The following is a 15959-nucleotide window of genomic DNA, read 5'->3' as shown; positions in this document are numbered from 1 at the left end:
AACGGTCGCCCTAACGGTCGCCTCGCGCCGCGGCGGCGGCGGCGAGAGGAACGCAGAGCCGGTGGCGGGCTGAGCGCGGGGGGAAGGTAGGGTCCAGTGGCCGGGGAGGGGGCGGCGCTGCCCTTCGGATGGGAAATAAGGAGTTAAAACCTGCAATAGCGAGGGAAGGGGGGCCGGGGAAGGGTCCCTGTCATTCCTGTGGGGCCGCAGCCAGGCTGCTTGCGGACATGGAAGAAGCGCTGCCTGCCTTCACCCAGGTGGCTCTGGGACTAAACTCTTTCTCCTGCTACCCTATTAACAGACCCTGGCAAATTTTACTTATTTTTTCTTTTTTTAAAACGAGCAGCTTCATGTCCTACATCTCTGGTAGTAGTAGGCAACGGCATCACTTGATAAGGATGGATGAAGTGACTTGAAGTTGGGCTGCTCAGAAAAGTGRCTGTCCATACATACTTGCTGTTTCTCGTGGGGATCTGCCCAGCTGGAAATGGCTTGAATTGCACTGTAGTGAGAGACTTGCAGCTTTGTGGTCCTGGAGGCTGTGACCAGCCAAGAGGATGGGTTTCCACCATGAGGCTTCGCCAGCTTTGTGCTGCCCCTCTGTGCTGCCCATGGAGACATGGTCAAGGCTGCAAGTCTTGGGTAGGTTTGGTGTGATAGCTAACATACCACTGAAGCCCCTTATGCAATAACATGTGCTAGGTGTGGTAGAAGTGTGGGCTGGACAGGATCCAGCAAAACCATCTAATCTGTTTTTGGAGCTTGCCAAGTGATGCCAGGGGACACAGTTGTGCTGATGAAACAGGAGACAGGCAAAACAGGGGTGTGCTATGGCAGCAGCTCCCCCATCACACCAYGTGCCATGTGAGCCATGCCAGGGAACACTGACCACACTTCAGCCTCCTCCTCCCTAGTGTGTCTGGCCCTCAAGACTCCTGGGGGAGAGAGAACCACTGGGATGGACTACACTTCAGTAAAGATTTCACCAAATATTTAAGCTAAATCATCTTGGCAGCAAATTAACCTGATATTCCTCATCTTGTCCCTCTCCAATTCCACACTACCGAGAAAAACCTGGTGACTGACCTCCTGCTAACAATTCTCCTGAGTGCAAGCCCTATTAGTTTATCCTGCCACCCCTGTTTTCTGCCTGCTAGACTAAACAGACCTGACCCTTCCTGTTATGACATGTTGTTCTGAGCCATCCTCTTCTCCCATTTGTCTCCCTCTTCCTTAAATTGCTGTACCCAAATTAGGATACAGTACACCAGCTGGGGCCTCCCAAGCAGCCTGGGATAATGCCTCCCCTGTGTTGTATATATGTCTCAAAGTGATATTTGACTGTATTCAATTTGTGGTCCACCATAATCTCCATTTTCCGCTGAAGTTATGTCTGAGCCATGATGCTCTAGGGGGTATATTTGATTTTGCCTTAAGTGTACTGTTCTGCTCATGTCTCCCTTCAGCTACATCTTTCAATTTTTTGGGGGCCCTTTCCAATTTTTTTTAGGTCACCTTGAATACTAATCTTGTTCCATAAGGTCTTTACAACTGCTTCCCCCTTCACTGTCCTCTTCCTGTTCTCAGGAGCACTTTGTGTTATGCTGCTGCCTTGTTAATGACAGTCTGTAACAGAACTGGACCCAGGACAGATATCTGCAGGATTCAAGCTGATCTTAAGCTGTGCTGGGAATGAGGAGAATGAACTGGGCCAATGAGAGCAGAAAGCCTGACCTTTACCTTTCGGACAATCCAGTTCTCCCTATGCTTCATTAGTTTATATTTATTCAAAAAGCGCCATTGCTTGTGTCCTGGCATTAGGATTTTCAATGCCAGACATGTATGTTGGTACTCCTGTAACAGAAACAGAGTTTGGCTTTGTGTATTACATATGAATTGTTACATCCAACAGCTCCAAAACTACAGCTGTTTAGCTCCTGCTGCTAGGTCTAGTCTGATCCCTCACCATCACACTTACACTTTTAGACAGTTTTATCACAATTCACCTCTCACTGTCACTACAGTCTATTGCAATAATCTGGTGGACAGATGCCCTGGGACTGTCTTGCAGCAGATCTATGAATGCTTGTAAAATTGGCCTTTGGAACGCGCTGGCGATATGACTGATCAAATGAACTGRGGAAGTTGTCTGGGTATCTGTAACTGCCTGTCTTGCCATGGACTCTGTGGTTGTTCCAAAGGTGACCAAAAAGTCTTGCATTTGTTGATATTTACATGTTGTGACATTAGTCACAAGAGAGGGATGGGGAAGGGGAGCTCAAAAGCAGGATGGAGAAGAGGCATTTTCTTGTCTATTTGTTTCTTTGTCCACTTACTTTTGTGCAACTGAAACTCTGTTTTCTTTGAAATGTCTGATGCAAAGACTTAAAGCAGGCTGCAAATTGGAAAACAGCCCTTCTTGGAGTTGTTTTATAATCTTGAAAAACAACAAGCATTAAAAAATGGCTAATGTGAAAGCAGAGTCTTCTGGGTAAGCAACACAAAGATAGATGCACTATGATGACAGGTATGGAGATAGTTAACCCAGCAAAGCATCATTTGCACTGCAATTTAGGTCACCAACAACACACACTTCAGCCAGMAAGGAGAAGGACATGGATTCCTTGGAGAGGTGAGCAGGGTGAGGAAACTTTTGTGCAACCTAGTTCCTGTAATAAGAAACTTGAGAGAGGGCAATGCAGAGTTGCCCTCTGAAATATGGTAGCAAAGCCCAGGGAAGAGGAATTCGAGACCTTGAAGATGTTGGACCTCAGGCTATGACAGTAAATGGAAACCTGAAATCCCCTAATAATGCAACTTGGCTACTGCAGCATGGCCTCCCTGGARGTCAGAGGCTCTCTGTTGCGTGGTAGCAGCTACATTTCAGTCTGCCAAATAGAGAAGAGGTCTGTGACAGCTGACACTGACAATAAAACTCTTGTTACCAGTGCCAAGAAAGGCCTGGAAAACCCTCTGAGCTTCCTCTTCACCTTGTGTTTGCAAATAATGTTCTTCTTTTGAGCAATATAGTTTACAAACAGAAGACAAACTCGGGAGCGAGCCGGCTGTTACAGATTCTTTCTCATGAGCATGTGGAATTGTGAGTCGAGTCAGGGCAGGCTGCTACTGGCCTCAGGGTGCCGCCAGCCAGGGCCCCTGCAGCCCACGCACCTGGCTGCAGCGGAGCAYCCCGAGAGCTCGGCCCTCCTGCTGAAACTATCTACTTCCAGCTGATGGCTGAACCTGAGGCCACTGATGTCCCCCTTTCCCCCCTGAGCTGTTAGGGACAAGCCTGCAGTTACTGCAGTTCATCCCATTCAGCATGGCAGGCCAAACAGCACAACAGGAGATGCACGGTCTTCCAGAGCTTCTGCCAAGGACAGTCCCACAGAGCGGCTAACACAGGACACTGCTGCCTATATGCATCCTGCTTGAAAGCACCAGGAGGGCAATTCTTAAATATTTACAAAAATGCACTGACAAAGTGAAGCTTGGTTAGGGCCTGAAAGCTTTGATAGCCTTAAGTGAAAGGAAAGCTTGCAAACCCATAAGAGCATGTCATGTGCCAAAACTAAAGGCTGATCTTATGGAAAGGCTTCTGGTTGGCATAAAACACCTGGCCTCCTGGAGCACAGTAGTTGTAGCTTTTCTACTTGCTGATGTACACAAATCTGAACTTCAGCTTCATCAGTCATGCTGTCCTGAGACAGCTTTATTGAAAGGTACAGCACCTAAAGGGATGTGCTAATCACATCCACTTCTGCTGGATGTGACAGAACTGGCTTTGCCAGACAGTGGGCATGAGTTTAAACAGTTTGTTGAAGAAGGAACATAAACCTGTCACTACCTATCTGTGTTGTCTCCTTTCCAACGGGCTGATGAAACAGGGTGTCAGACAACAAAGCACCTCCTGGCAGGGCCCTGGCGTCAAACTCCACGGTGCAGTTATTGCCATTCTAGGATGGCACCAAGAAAGTGGGCTGCTGTGTTTTCTCACAAGAAAATTACAAACAAGAATGCCTGTGCTGTTCAAAACTGGTGTCAGGCAATGGAGACTCGCAGAGATATGGAAAGAGTCAGGGAAGGACAACAGTGAATGTGATATGGTTTCGAAAGGAAAAGTGAAGGAGAAGATGTGATCATTTATTATGAGCTACAGCAAGGGAATGTATAAACAGAAACCCACTTGCCTGCAGTTGTTGCTCAGGCAAATCAAATGTGAAGGAACAAGCAGCTCTTTCTCCAAAGTGATTTGGGCTAAACAGTAACAGTTTCTGAGGGTTAGAGTTACGGAGAACTGGTTAGCATAAGCACTTAATGCAAGGARTTCGAGCTTGCACAGGCTGTATCTTGCTGTGCTGTGGTAGGAAAGGAGGTGTCTTCTCTTCATGCCTGAAGTGTGATATATGTCCTCAGCTGTCCTTTAGCAGTTGGAAGCTGATGCAGTGGACGCACCCATGAACTTGACACCTGTGATGGTTTGCGTTGTGTGAAATGGTAGTTATGAGGATGTTCTTGCTCTCTGAGGACTTCTCTGTGCCTGATCTGTATAGTGGCCGTGTAAGAAGGTTCTTCCCTTCCTAACAACCCAACACATTCCTCCATGTCCCTGCCAGTCCCAGGGCCAAGCTGAGCTGCATGGTTGTGCCTGTCAGGAGGCACAAGCACAGGGTGCTGTGCCTGATGAGCAGGAGGCTGCAGCATGCCTAAACCTTCTGTGTCTGGCTGGGATAGCAGCCTGCAGAAGCTGGGTCTAACCCCAACGGTGCAGGCCATGGATACTGATCTCCATACTCCTGCATCCAGAATGAGAACCACAGTTTCCAGGCTCAGTGTCACCCATGCCTTAGAACCCTTCTGAGGAGACCTAACTGCCAATGGTTTAGAGAAAAAGCTGGATGTAATTTAGCCACAGACCTGCAGTCAGTGGGACAGCTGGTGAGYGGGCAATTTCCTCACACAGTGAGATCTGATGAGGAGTGCCTGGAGAGGCAGGCAAAGAGACTGTGCGGGATTTGCCAGGCCTGCTGGGCTGGACAGGAAGCAGCGTTCCCCTAGGGGCCACAGGATACACAGTGGGGCCTCGGAGTGGCTAGGTGAGTTGCTGCACATCCCACAGATGCCTGGCCGCGTGCATTGCTTGGTGTCCTGCAGGTGCCTGGCTGGGTGCATTGCTGCACACCTTGCATATGCCTGGCCAGGAGCATTTCTGTGCGTTCCGCAGACATCTGGCTGGGTGCATTGCTGCGCACCCTGCATACACCTGGCCAGGTGCATTGCTGCATGCTCCACAGATGCGTGGTGAGGCGCGTTGCTGTGTGCCTTGCAGACACCTGGCCGGGTGCACTGCTGCACACCCCACAGCTGGACCAATGCCCTATGAGCACTGACGGCAGAGGCCCGGGAGACCCGTAGCTACCTGGTGGGTCCTGTGCCGTCCTGAACTTCTTCTGGCGGGGCCAGCACCTCTCTGAGGAGCCTGGCTGGCACCTGAGGGGCTCAGACAAATGTGCTTTTCGGGGACCGGCCCTGCAAACCGTGCCAGTACCAGCTTTGCCATCGCTTCGCTTCCCGCGGCCAGCGCGGCCAGGGCGCTGTGGGGAGCGGTGCGCGCGGCCGGCAGAGGGCGCCGCCGCCCCGGGAACGCGCCGCCGCGCCGCAGCCATCTTCTCGCCCGCTAGAAGCACGGAACCTCCGCCGCCGGCGGGGGCCGCCACCCCGGCAAGGGGGGCGTGAAGGGAGCCTGGAGGGCTGCCCTGAGGGAGGCGACGGCTGCGTGTCCCAGGTACTGCCGTGATGGCTCGGTGCCGAGCCGCAAGTTCACCCCCCCGTGCATAAATAACGGCCTTACCTCAGAGGTGGTGTCAGCAGGCGACACGGAAGCTCCTGGAAACAAATACCAGTTAATAACGGTTCAGCGAAGCGCTCTGCTCTGGTCGCTCCAATGCCGCCTTGAAACGTGTGTTTTGAAGCAAGTGCGGTACGCTGCTCTCCTTAAAAAGCCTGGAGTATGTCTGAGGTTCACTGTAAAATGCCAGCTGTAGAAGGTCAAAGAAAAGAAAAGCAGGAATGAGTGAAATGGATAGGAAACATTCCTAAGTAGCTTTGTATATTTAAACTGGAAATAGTCGTATCTTTGCAGGGCTTACTGGGATCTAATGAGAGATGAAACAGAGCTCACTACAGCAAGTCTGTATTCGTATTACAAAAGTCCCTACTCTCAAGCATTGAGAAATTAAATTGACTTCCCCTCAAATCACGAGATTAGTTTCCAGATTTATTTTTTTTTAAAAACTAACACATCTGTGATTCTTTTATCATCTTAAGTCTTGACCCTCCAACTCTCCTAAACTCCAGTTTCAACCTGCACCCCTATGTGAAGTGAAAGTTGAGCGATTTCTGTAGTACTGTCATGGCTCCAGGAGGTGGAGCTTTAGAATAAACAAATACTGCAATACAGTAAAACCGGCAGGGGCAATGCTATAGGTATGTCAGGCTGAAAGATTAGCATTCAAAAGTTTTTGCTCCTTCCAGGTCCAAAGTTGCAGAGTACTGTGACTTTCTGCATGTTATAACGAGTTGAAGGTTAGATATCTGGTTTTTTGAGCTGAACTGATCCTGTCAAGGATTCCAAGGCAAGTGTGTTCCTATCTTGTCAGAATATAAAGGAAGGAATACGGTGCACGAGATCTGCATCGTCTCCCAGCCTCTGAAAACTCTGACTATGATCCACCTCTTCACAATCTCCCAAATCACACAAACCATTGTGGCAAGACTATGCAAGTGGCAGAATTCTCATGAAATCAGTCTCAGTTTGAATAACAGAAAGCTTTTCAACACAATCTGCTGCAAATAGGAAGGGAATGACCTATTTTCTGTACCCATAATGCTTAGGAAAGGGAATTAGATATTTAGATGACCACAGGGAAGAGTCAGGCCAGGTATTGGGGGCAGCTGTAAAGACAGTGCTGCATTGGAATAGCTTGCCCAACCTTCTCAAAGCTGCTCTCCTCCTGTTCTTCCCAGTGATGGTATCCAGCCTTAGGGTTTGGGGTGGACTAGGTAACCCCTTCAGATGATTTTTACCTCCAATCTTTTTTTTTTCCTTATAATTCTACATTTCTAGAAAGTTTCTCTTTTATTGGGCTAAAATTCCACTGGACTGGTTCCAGTCCAGTTGGTGGTAGGAAGGTATGCATTTGTGTCTGGCCTGGCCTTGAAATTAAACTATATCAAATCTAGAATCTCAAATCTGAGGCTCAGATACTGTGTCTGGGTAACTGAGCCTGACTTCTGCAAGGAATTATTTGGCAAACGAGAGATGAAGTAGTCTTCTGTTTCCTTCTCCAGATAGTTTTTTATCTCTTGTTTTCATTACCTAAAGCTTTTTCCAGTCTAGTTTCAGAAGCAAAGTGATAAAGATCAGTTGCTTGAGATGTTCAAGATTATTCTACTCTCTAATGTACATGCCTGCCAGGATTTTTTTTTCTTGCTGTTCATCATAAACTTTATTTATTTGATCCTATTTCCCCAAGATACACTTCAAGGCATCCTAATAATTCTTCTAACATGCATCTGTTTATAGATGCCAAGTCTTTCTTTTTGGAGCCACTCCCCTCTAGTCATTCATGTTTACTTTATTTTTGCTCACAGATCAGTCCTGATGACTTTGGGTGCTCTTTTCTGAATGTATAGTCCTGTGCTGCATTTTATTAACAACTTGTAAAGATACTAAGGAGACATGCTAGGTTCTCTGTCAAGGTAAGTGACTATGTGTGTGAGAGACAGAGGGAGAGTCCTACTTTCCACTGGAGTCAGTTATCTTCCTGGGAATCTTAGCAAGGAATGACTGTCCATGTTTACATGGGCCTCACTGCATGTAGTTACTGCACCCAGGATCTTGCCTTCAGATATAAAGCTGGGCCACCTTGTACAGTAGCAGTCCCTGACAAATGGCTGTCTGCACGCCACATTTTATTCAAGGAGTGATTCATGTCAATTCCTGAGCAACCCTGGGAGCAAGATGTTGACACATGTCTTTTCCCTGCTAAGGTGTTTGCTCTGATCACTGGACTATTAGGTGATGCCCAAAGTTGCTCTGTTTTTCTGGACTCATACAACTCTGATTCTTTTCTTGTACAAGGGAATTGAAGTCAGGTGGACAATACAAAACTGTTGATACTGGGCATTTCTGTCTGTGTAATACCATACTTCACAACAAAATCTGTTTTAAACAACAAAAGAAATCCTTTGTTTTCTTTGGACTCTAGGAATGTCAGAATACAGCTGCATCTCCCAGTGTCTTACCAGCTTCTTTTTACTTTTGTTCTTTTGATTATTTATTCCTTTTTGCATTTTCTTTGACTTTCAACTTGGTCAAAGAGCTGTGCTCCATGTACCAAAGGCTCTCCTCTTCAGATCTCCTTCTGACTGCAGATCTTGGCTGTCTTGTTTAAATATATGTATCCAAAGAGGTCAGTGTGAGGCAAAGACTAGAACTGGTGCAGAGTCTCTGTTTAGAGGTCTGGCAGTACTGCTGTTAAAATACCCTTCAGAAAGTGAATGTCTTGACTGTTTGGTCCTAAAGGGGGTTGTTTTCAAAACAGAGTTCTGCATTGTGAAAATATTGCTGCACAGTATTGGTTCACAGAACCCTTATGCAGGCTTTCTCATCCAGAGTAAATATCTCTATAGGCACATATAGCTGCTACCTTTTATATCTGATTCCTGCATATGAATATAGGGAGGTATGACATCTGAGAGCTAGGTTATCCTGTACTTGCTAAATAGCTGGCTTTTAAACATAAATATTTTCTTCCCATCCATTTAAAATGGATACAGTGGACATTTCATCTTTACATAGTCTTAAATACTTGCAACATTTTTTAAATGATGAAGAGAACTTTCAATTTAGTAGCTTAATGAAAAACATTAATGAATCTTTGCTTTTTTCCCTAACAGTTTTATAAGAGGGTCAATATATAGACACACCATTTCTAGTGCTTAGCAATAAACTCTCAGAGGCTTCCAAAACAGGCTAGTCAACTTTTTCTACACTAACAGAAATAAAACTAGGATGAGAAATTAAAAACTTTAAAAACAACTCTTTTCTTTGCCTAAGTATGCAGTGAGGATCTTCAATATAAACACCTAATTTCTCTCAGCTGGGGGTTTGACTGTCAGCTGGTATCAATAGAAGTTCATCACTCCAGCAGTATTGGATAGGATAAAGAGGCTGGGCATTACTAAGTACTTTTTTTTGGGGGTGTGCACTGTGGTGTGGTGGACCTTTGCTGTTTGTGTACAGGTAATGATTGCTTCTGCTAAGAGGAGCTCTTGTGTCAGTAGCAAGCTGAGATGTGTTGTACTTGAGGGTTATACTCAAAAGGCTGTATGAATAGTTTACTTTCCTGATTTCTTCTAACAACTTTTCTTTGACCCTGCCCTGATTAGTGGAAACCAAACTAGTGTTTTTAATTCAGCAAAACATTCTTTTTCTCTCTTTTACTGAAAAGAAAGCTGTGAGATGTGGTACATTAATAAAATGGCTGGGATACTAAACCAACAGATGAAGGACATGGATGGTTTGGGAGGAGATATGGGAGAGAGACCTCCTAGATGAGAATACCTTATAACCTTGGGGCATAGTCTCCAGTGCCTTCTGACAAAGAAGTTTTTTTGTTTTGTTTTTAACTTAGACCTCCTATCCTGGGTAATGTGGTACCCTGTGGGTAGTAAGAGGAAAGGGCTGTGGATGTATAATGAAGAGCATCTGCTCTTCAGTGGGGTTAGGGTGTCCCTGGGTTTAAAGAGGAAGGAGAGTAGAAGTCCAGCTCTGAAATTACCCCAGGAATTTGAGCTGAACTTTTGCATAGTTTTGGATTCATCAGATCTGCCCTTTTTATATATGTTCAGATCATGAAAAAATGATAGTTATTGTTTGAAAATGGGTAAAAAGAGGAGTGCCTGTCCTGTGTGTTAGCTCTTTGGACTTTAGCTACTCAGTTCTTTTAGGAAACTGAAATAGCTTATAGAGTGCAACACCTTGAGGGAGCACTATGACTTTGGTCAGCTTGTGTTAATGGAAGAAGGAAAGTAACTAGTAATACACTTCCAAACAGAAGTATATTTTCCTCATGAGACATCAAGAAACAATTATGTAGAGGTTTCACAGCCCTAATGCAGGATTGTTGTGTTACCCCTTGGTCACACAGGAAATAAGGTGTTAGGTAATGTCCTGGGGGAAATAAAGCACAAAAAAGATATGAACCATGTAGCTACTGTGGAGCATCAAAAAGAAATGTTCAGGTGTTGAAGAGTATAGCTAGATGGACAAATGGGGTATCTTACGTGATGTCTGATACGTATACACTCTACAAAATAGCAGCTTATCAAGCATCTAAGCTCACTACAAGAAAATGAGAATGGCTATATGGGGAGGAGAAATAAGCTTTCCAGCTACCAGGTGTGATCATGCAACCTACACTGTGAGCTCACTGGCTTTTGTTTTCTGCATTGTTTCCTGGCCTGGGGGAGTGCTATACTGATTCTCATTTTCTAGGTCGTGTTTTGTTGTTAGATGGGACTTTGATTTAGAGCTATGTTAGCTGTAACTTGGTTGGTTTTCAGTCTGAGGGAATAAATGACCAGATCTGTTTTTTTCCAATTGAACTGTGAAAGAACACAGGGACAGTATCTTATCTGGGACAGTAGCAACTTGAAATTGTGTGTGCATCCTAACACAAACTGGATTTGACCTATGAGCCCTAAAAGGGACTTACATGGGAGTGCTTAATTCTTTTGCATGGGGTTAATTAACAAGTCTGAGAAAAGTCAGCCAACCTTCCATGGCTGAAATGGATTCCCCATATAGCACCTTCTGCAGGGATAAGTCCTGGTGCAGAGATACCATTCTGGAAGCAGTGGCAGATTGCTAGCTGCTGTAACTGACATTCTTGTGCTGTGAGCACGCTCAGTCTGAGAATAGAGCTGAACCGTGTGATCTGATAATGCAAGGCCTTGTCTGTTTTTATTCAGCAGGTGTTTTTCACTTGTGGATGTCTAATGTTTCCAGTGGAAATTTGCAATCTGATTACAAGCATTATTCAGCTGCATACCTGCTGTAGCAGTCTCTGCTGTCCTTGGGACTTACACTGGTACAGATAAGTTAGTGAATTTATCTTCTCTCATTAGACCACCTGGTGTGGTGTATGCTTTAGGTATGAATTTGGGGATAATATGCTGCTATATGGTCTTTTGCCCTCTTTCCATCCAGCCCTCGAATTACTTAACACAGACTAGGCTGGAGAGGGCAAGGCAGTTAGCACAGGACAGATGCTAAGAGCAACTGGCAGTAAACTAGCATTTTGAGTGATCTATGGACAATATCTGAGAGGTCAACTGTAAGATCTTTGATCAGACAAACTCACTGGAAGGACAGACTTGACAGGAATGCAGGATTAAGCTTAATGAAAAAGGTAGTTCTTAAAATGTTCTCTTCCTAGCAGGTTTCTCTGATGTGGAGCTCCAAGTCTTGTCATGTCTTAAGATGTGGGATTTCTTCCACAAGCAATATAGGGCAAATGGAATCCACCTTTATACAAATGCATTTGACAGAAACGTACCTTTACATAGGAATCTTAAAAGTGATAGTATTTATTTGATGCAGAGCTTGTCTGTTTGTAGCTGCACAGCCTCCCTTTTGCTGACTGGGGTCTTATAAGCAGCAATTCCAATGCCAGTGGTTGTACTCCAGATGAACATGTGTCTCTCTGGTACTTTCTAAGTTTGTGGGCAGTATTTTTTTTTTTATTTGAACAGTATTATTTAAAGTGAGATAATTTTCCCAGAAGTGCAATGAAAAACTTGTAACACAGGAGAGGGATAAGACAAAGGAAAAGGGAAACTGGAAAAGGGGAAGAAAAGGTACAGATATATCAAAGAGCTTGTGGTAGAGTGAGAATCCAGACCTCTTACTCTTGAGTAAGGTAGGGTTTGCTTCCCAGGAATCAAAGGATGAAATGCTGTTAAAACATTACCTTGTCCTTAACTGTCGACTGACATGAACCTATTCAAAGGATCTAAATGTGTGTTGTTTGCTAATCTAAATCCACTGCAAATGAATGGAGGAGCTGGTTAGCTTCTTGTGTGAAATGTTATTCTGTAGCTGAAATTGCTTTAGGTGGCTCAGCTGTATTGTCAGTAAAATGTGCCATCGATGAAGGAATTGGCAGTAAAGTAGCCTTCTATGTGCTTGTAAATGGAGAGCATGTTTGCAGGACAGCAATAGAGTATTTGGTAGATGCAATCAGCAATTGTATCATTATAAAGTCTGTTTTCTGGGATTTAGAATTTGAATGTGTTTAATTGCAATGGGCTGATATGTACAGCTTGGATGCAATTTTTCATCCAGCTATTTTGGCTAGTTTGAAATGAACTCTGATGCATATGAGCTGCTAGGCTAGAGTGTGTGTGTGTATGTGTGTATATATATAAAAATAAATAAATATATATATAAAATATGCATATGCAACTTTTAGTGTTGTTTTCTGTCCCTAGCTTAAACATGTAGGCCAGGCTGATCCTTGGTGTAGCTCTGCTTTCTGAAAAGGGCGATTAAAATAACTGATGATAGTAATGCTGTAGGTTGATGCCTTTTTTTTCAGAAAGAGTGAGGAAGGATGTTATTGAAGTTAAGAGACAGAAGCAAGAGATCTACATTTGCCTGTTGCTTCTGACACAGGCTTCCTATGTGACCCAGGGCAAGCTATTTATTTTTTAGTTGCCTGTTTACTGCTTGTCCTATCTATTTAGACTGCATTGACCAGGACCTAGTCTTCTGTGCATGGTATGTCTAGCACAGTAGGGATTGAGCTTGGCTGGGGTCTTCAGGTGTTGTTACAGAACAAGTAAAATCAAGAAGAGTGTTTCAACTGATCTTATCTGTCCCCATGAAGTATGRTCCTATTTATAAAGACCTTGTTCATGAAGTTATATGAGCAGTATGCTCCAGTACACATAGGACAAAAAAGGCAAAATATTGTCACTTAAATCTTCTAACTGGTCTTGGTCAGATATATCACGTTAGCTATTTCAATCCTTGAGTGTGGTAAGGGGTACACTGTCTATATTTGAAAACTGGCTTTTGAAATCATGCTGTAGCACTAATTCTTCAGCAGTGTTTATGGAATGATGTCATTAGTTGATGGAAATATTAAATATACTGTATCTGGGCCATGTGAAAATTGCTAATGAGTCAGCCCAACAGTACATGTGTTTGTTTTGTACAAAGTAATTCAGAGTCACTCTTGGATACCATTTTAATCATTCTGCAAAGAGTTCTGAGGGCCAGCATCCCAGGGTGTTGGCCTGCAGAAAAATAAATGAAAAATTTTTTTGCAGCTTGTTACCGTTTCAAGGCAAGTTTAAAAATCAGCTGAGGCTGCTGCCTTGCTGAGCTGCCACACACAGGGCACAGAGATGATAAGATCTTGCTAGTTCTTTTCTGCAAGAATACAAATGTGCCCTGGCTTTGTCGTGGTTCTGTTGATCACTTCTCTCTGCTGTAATATAGTGGGGGGAGGGGGTTGGTTTCATGTTTGATCAAAATAGATATATTTGGCTATATGTGGCTATGCAGTTGCAACTTCTGGCTTTTTCTTACCTTCCTGCTATCTTTGTCCAGAGCAGCAGCCACCCTGGCTAATCTTGTTTATTTAGCCTTTTTTCAGACATAGCTTTTTATCAGAGTCCTGAACATGGACATGCTCTGGGGTTTGTCATCCAAACAAGGTGGCTGTCTTCAGCTTGGCATTTTGGTGTTAGTGGTGTCCTGTCTGATGATGAAAAGATAGGATTATGGAACAGCTGTGTTACCTCCCTGCAGGGAGGGGAGCAAAGGGTGTAATTGTGAAAGCTGCTTGGGGATCAAGTATCTGTTCAATCGCAAGCAACTTAAAATAATTCAGATATTTAGATTAAGGAACTGCTTCAAGGAATATGGAAAGACTAAAACAAATCTAAATCATATTTTTTGCATGAACCTTGGCAAGAAAAACAGACTATTTCTGTGCAGTTTACAGGTGTAGTAAAACATGTTTCTGATGTGGTACATACGGTTTTCTTGTTGCGGTGGGCTGTATACTTGGCAGCTTAAGGACTGAAAGAATTAATATATTCAGTTTTTATTCATGAAGTACCTAGCAGCCTCAGTCAGATCGGGGCTCTTTCATATAAGATGTTATGCAGGTTTTTAAAAGAATTGGGAAAAGCCTTTCTACCTCAGTATTCAGTTTATCAGTTTCCTATAGCTTAAAAATCAGACTGCTTTTCAGAACATGTGTTCATTGAAGGTTTAAATCAAATGTGAATATTATACAAGAATATAAAATGGAAAACTAGTTTGATGTCAGCAGTTTTGACTAATGTAAAATCATTTGGCTTTTGTAATAAAAGCAGCAGCTGGCTTAGGGCTCTGGTGGTTACTTAGAAAAAAAAGAGTGCACTTCAGTAAAGGTGGGGAGGAGAGCTTTGTAAGTAAATATTTCCTCATTCACAAAGCAAGCTATTTAAGAAACAGAGTGAGAGGAATGTACAGAATCTCCCAAAATCTTAAAATGTCTGCCTAATCTACAGTATACCACAAGGGTAATGATAAAATAAGTGTCAGTAGAATAATGAGCCAGTTCTTTCATTGTAGATGAAGCAGCTAATTATACACTAGAGGAGTGAGTCTAAGTGTTTCTGGAGAGCCAAGCATGTCAGATTAGGTTGAATCTGATGGGATGCTGCAAGGTTTGCTGTAAACTGGTATGGAAGTACTGAGACCACAGTGGCCAATCATACCTTTCCTGGGGCTTGTGCATCTGAGGGAATACCACTTGGAGTTCATGGCCTGTAATCTTGCTCTGAGATTGGCACTTCATTCCTCTTTTGTTTCGAAAAACTGAATGTGGGTATAGTGCAGGGAGCTGGGGCAGATCTTGAAGGTTTTGTAATTGGAGAAAGAAAGAGGAAAAATGATGGTCACATCCAGGAAGTTTAAGAACTGCACCAAGGTTTCCCTGGTCTGAATAGATCAAAACCAGAGCCTTCCCCCTTTCAAGAAGCATGCTCTTCATGCAAGACTGAAGCCATTCTTATAGTTGGATTGGATTAGTTGTCCAGAAAGCAGGAAAAGAATTTCTTCATCAGACTTAGAGGTGATCAAACCCTGATCTTACTGCTAGTGAAAGACTTAAGCACTGTCTGGAGGCTGTTCTCAGTGCATGAAGTTCTGAGACTGCCTTTTGAAAAGCATTCCGGAGCCTCTTGCCAGAGGGAGCCTGACTCTGGAGCATGTCTCTGTAGCCTGTGAAGAAAGAGACTCTGACTTGAGCTTCTGTTTCTGTAGTGTTTGCTGCTATTAGATGACATTGGATAAAACAGGAGTTTAGGAGCAAGAGCTAGAACCCCCAGGGTCTGAGCATCTCAGATGAAGGTCCTTCTAGGTAAGTGCCTAGGGTAGTCTCCCTCTATGCAGAGAATTTGTGTGTTCTCTTTGGTCAAGTGAGCCTTTTTCTTTTAAATTTTGATGGAAGAGCTGAAGGTCTACCAGATTAACTTGTAGCCTGGCTGACGCATTCAGCGGAAGGGAGCTGTGAATTTGAATCTCTTTGGTTTGATTTAGCAAATATGGATCTCATTTTAGTGAGCGCGTGCACTGCTTATTGTGCGGAACCTTGCTGGTGTGTGTCCAGTTTGCTTGGAAAACACTTGCTGGATCAAGCCTTCTAAGCAGCATTTAAAGACAGCTTATGCATTCAAGCCATTCTATTTGCACAAGCCATTCCATTTTCACAGAAGTCTTAGCTCACTTGATGCCTTAACTGCAGAAAGACTAAGCTGCAAAGAGTTGCATTCTTATGCCTTGTTCTGATTTAGCAACAGCTGAAGCAACTATTGTAACAACTCAGAAGCTC

General features: G+C 44.0%; 1 long non-coding RNA gene across 1 annotated transcript in view; it reads left to right on the top strand.

Moving 5' to 3' along the window:
- Positions 1 to 7672: 7672 nt before the first annotated feature.
- The window catches only part of LOC112970465, a 123302-nt gene continuing 115015 nt past the window's right edge, over positions 7673 to 15959 (top strand). The window contains exon 1 of the long non-coding RNA XR_003255013.1: positions 7673 to 7761. This is a non-coding gene — a long non-coding RNA (uncharacterized LOC112970465). The remainder of the gene's footprint in view (positions 7762 to 15959) is intronic.

The sequence above is a fragment of the Apteryx rowi genome, unplaced genomic scaffold, assembly GCF_003343035.1.
Source record: "Apteryx rowi isolate R43461 unplaced genomic scaffold, aptRow1 scaffold_4, whole genome shotgun sequence".
NCBI lineage: Eukaryota > Metazoa > Chordata > Aves > Apterygiformes > Apterygidae > Apteryx > Apteryx rowi.
The sequence above is the reverse complement of the archived record's forward strand: the minus strand, read 5'-3'. Positions and strand labels throughout refer to the sequence as shown.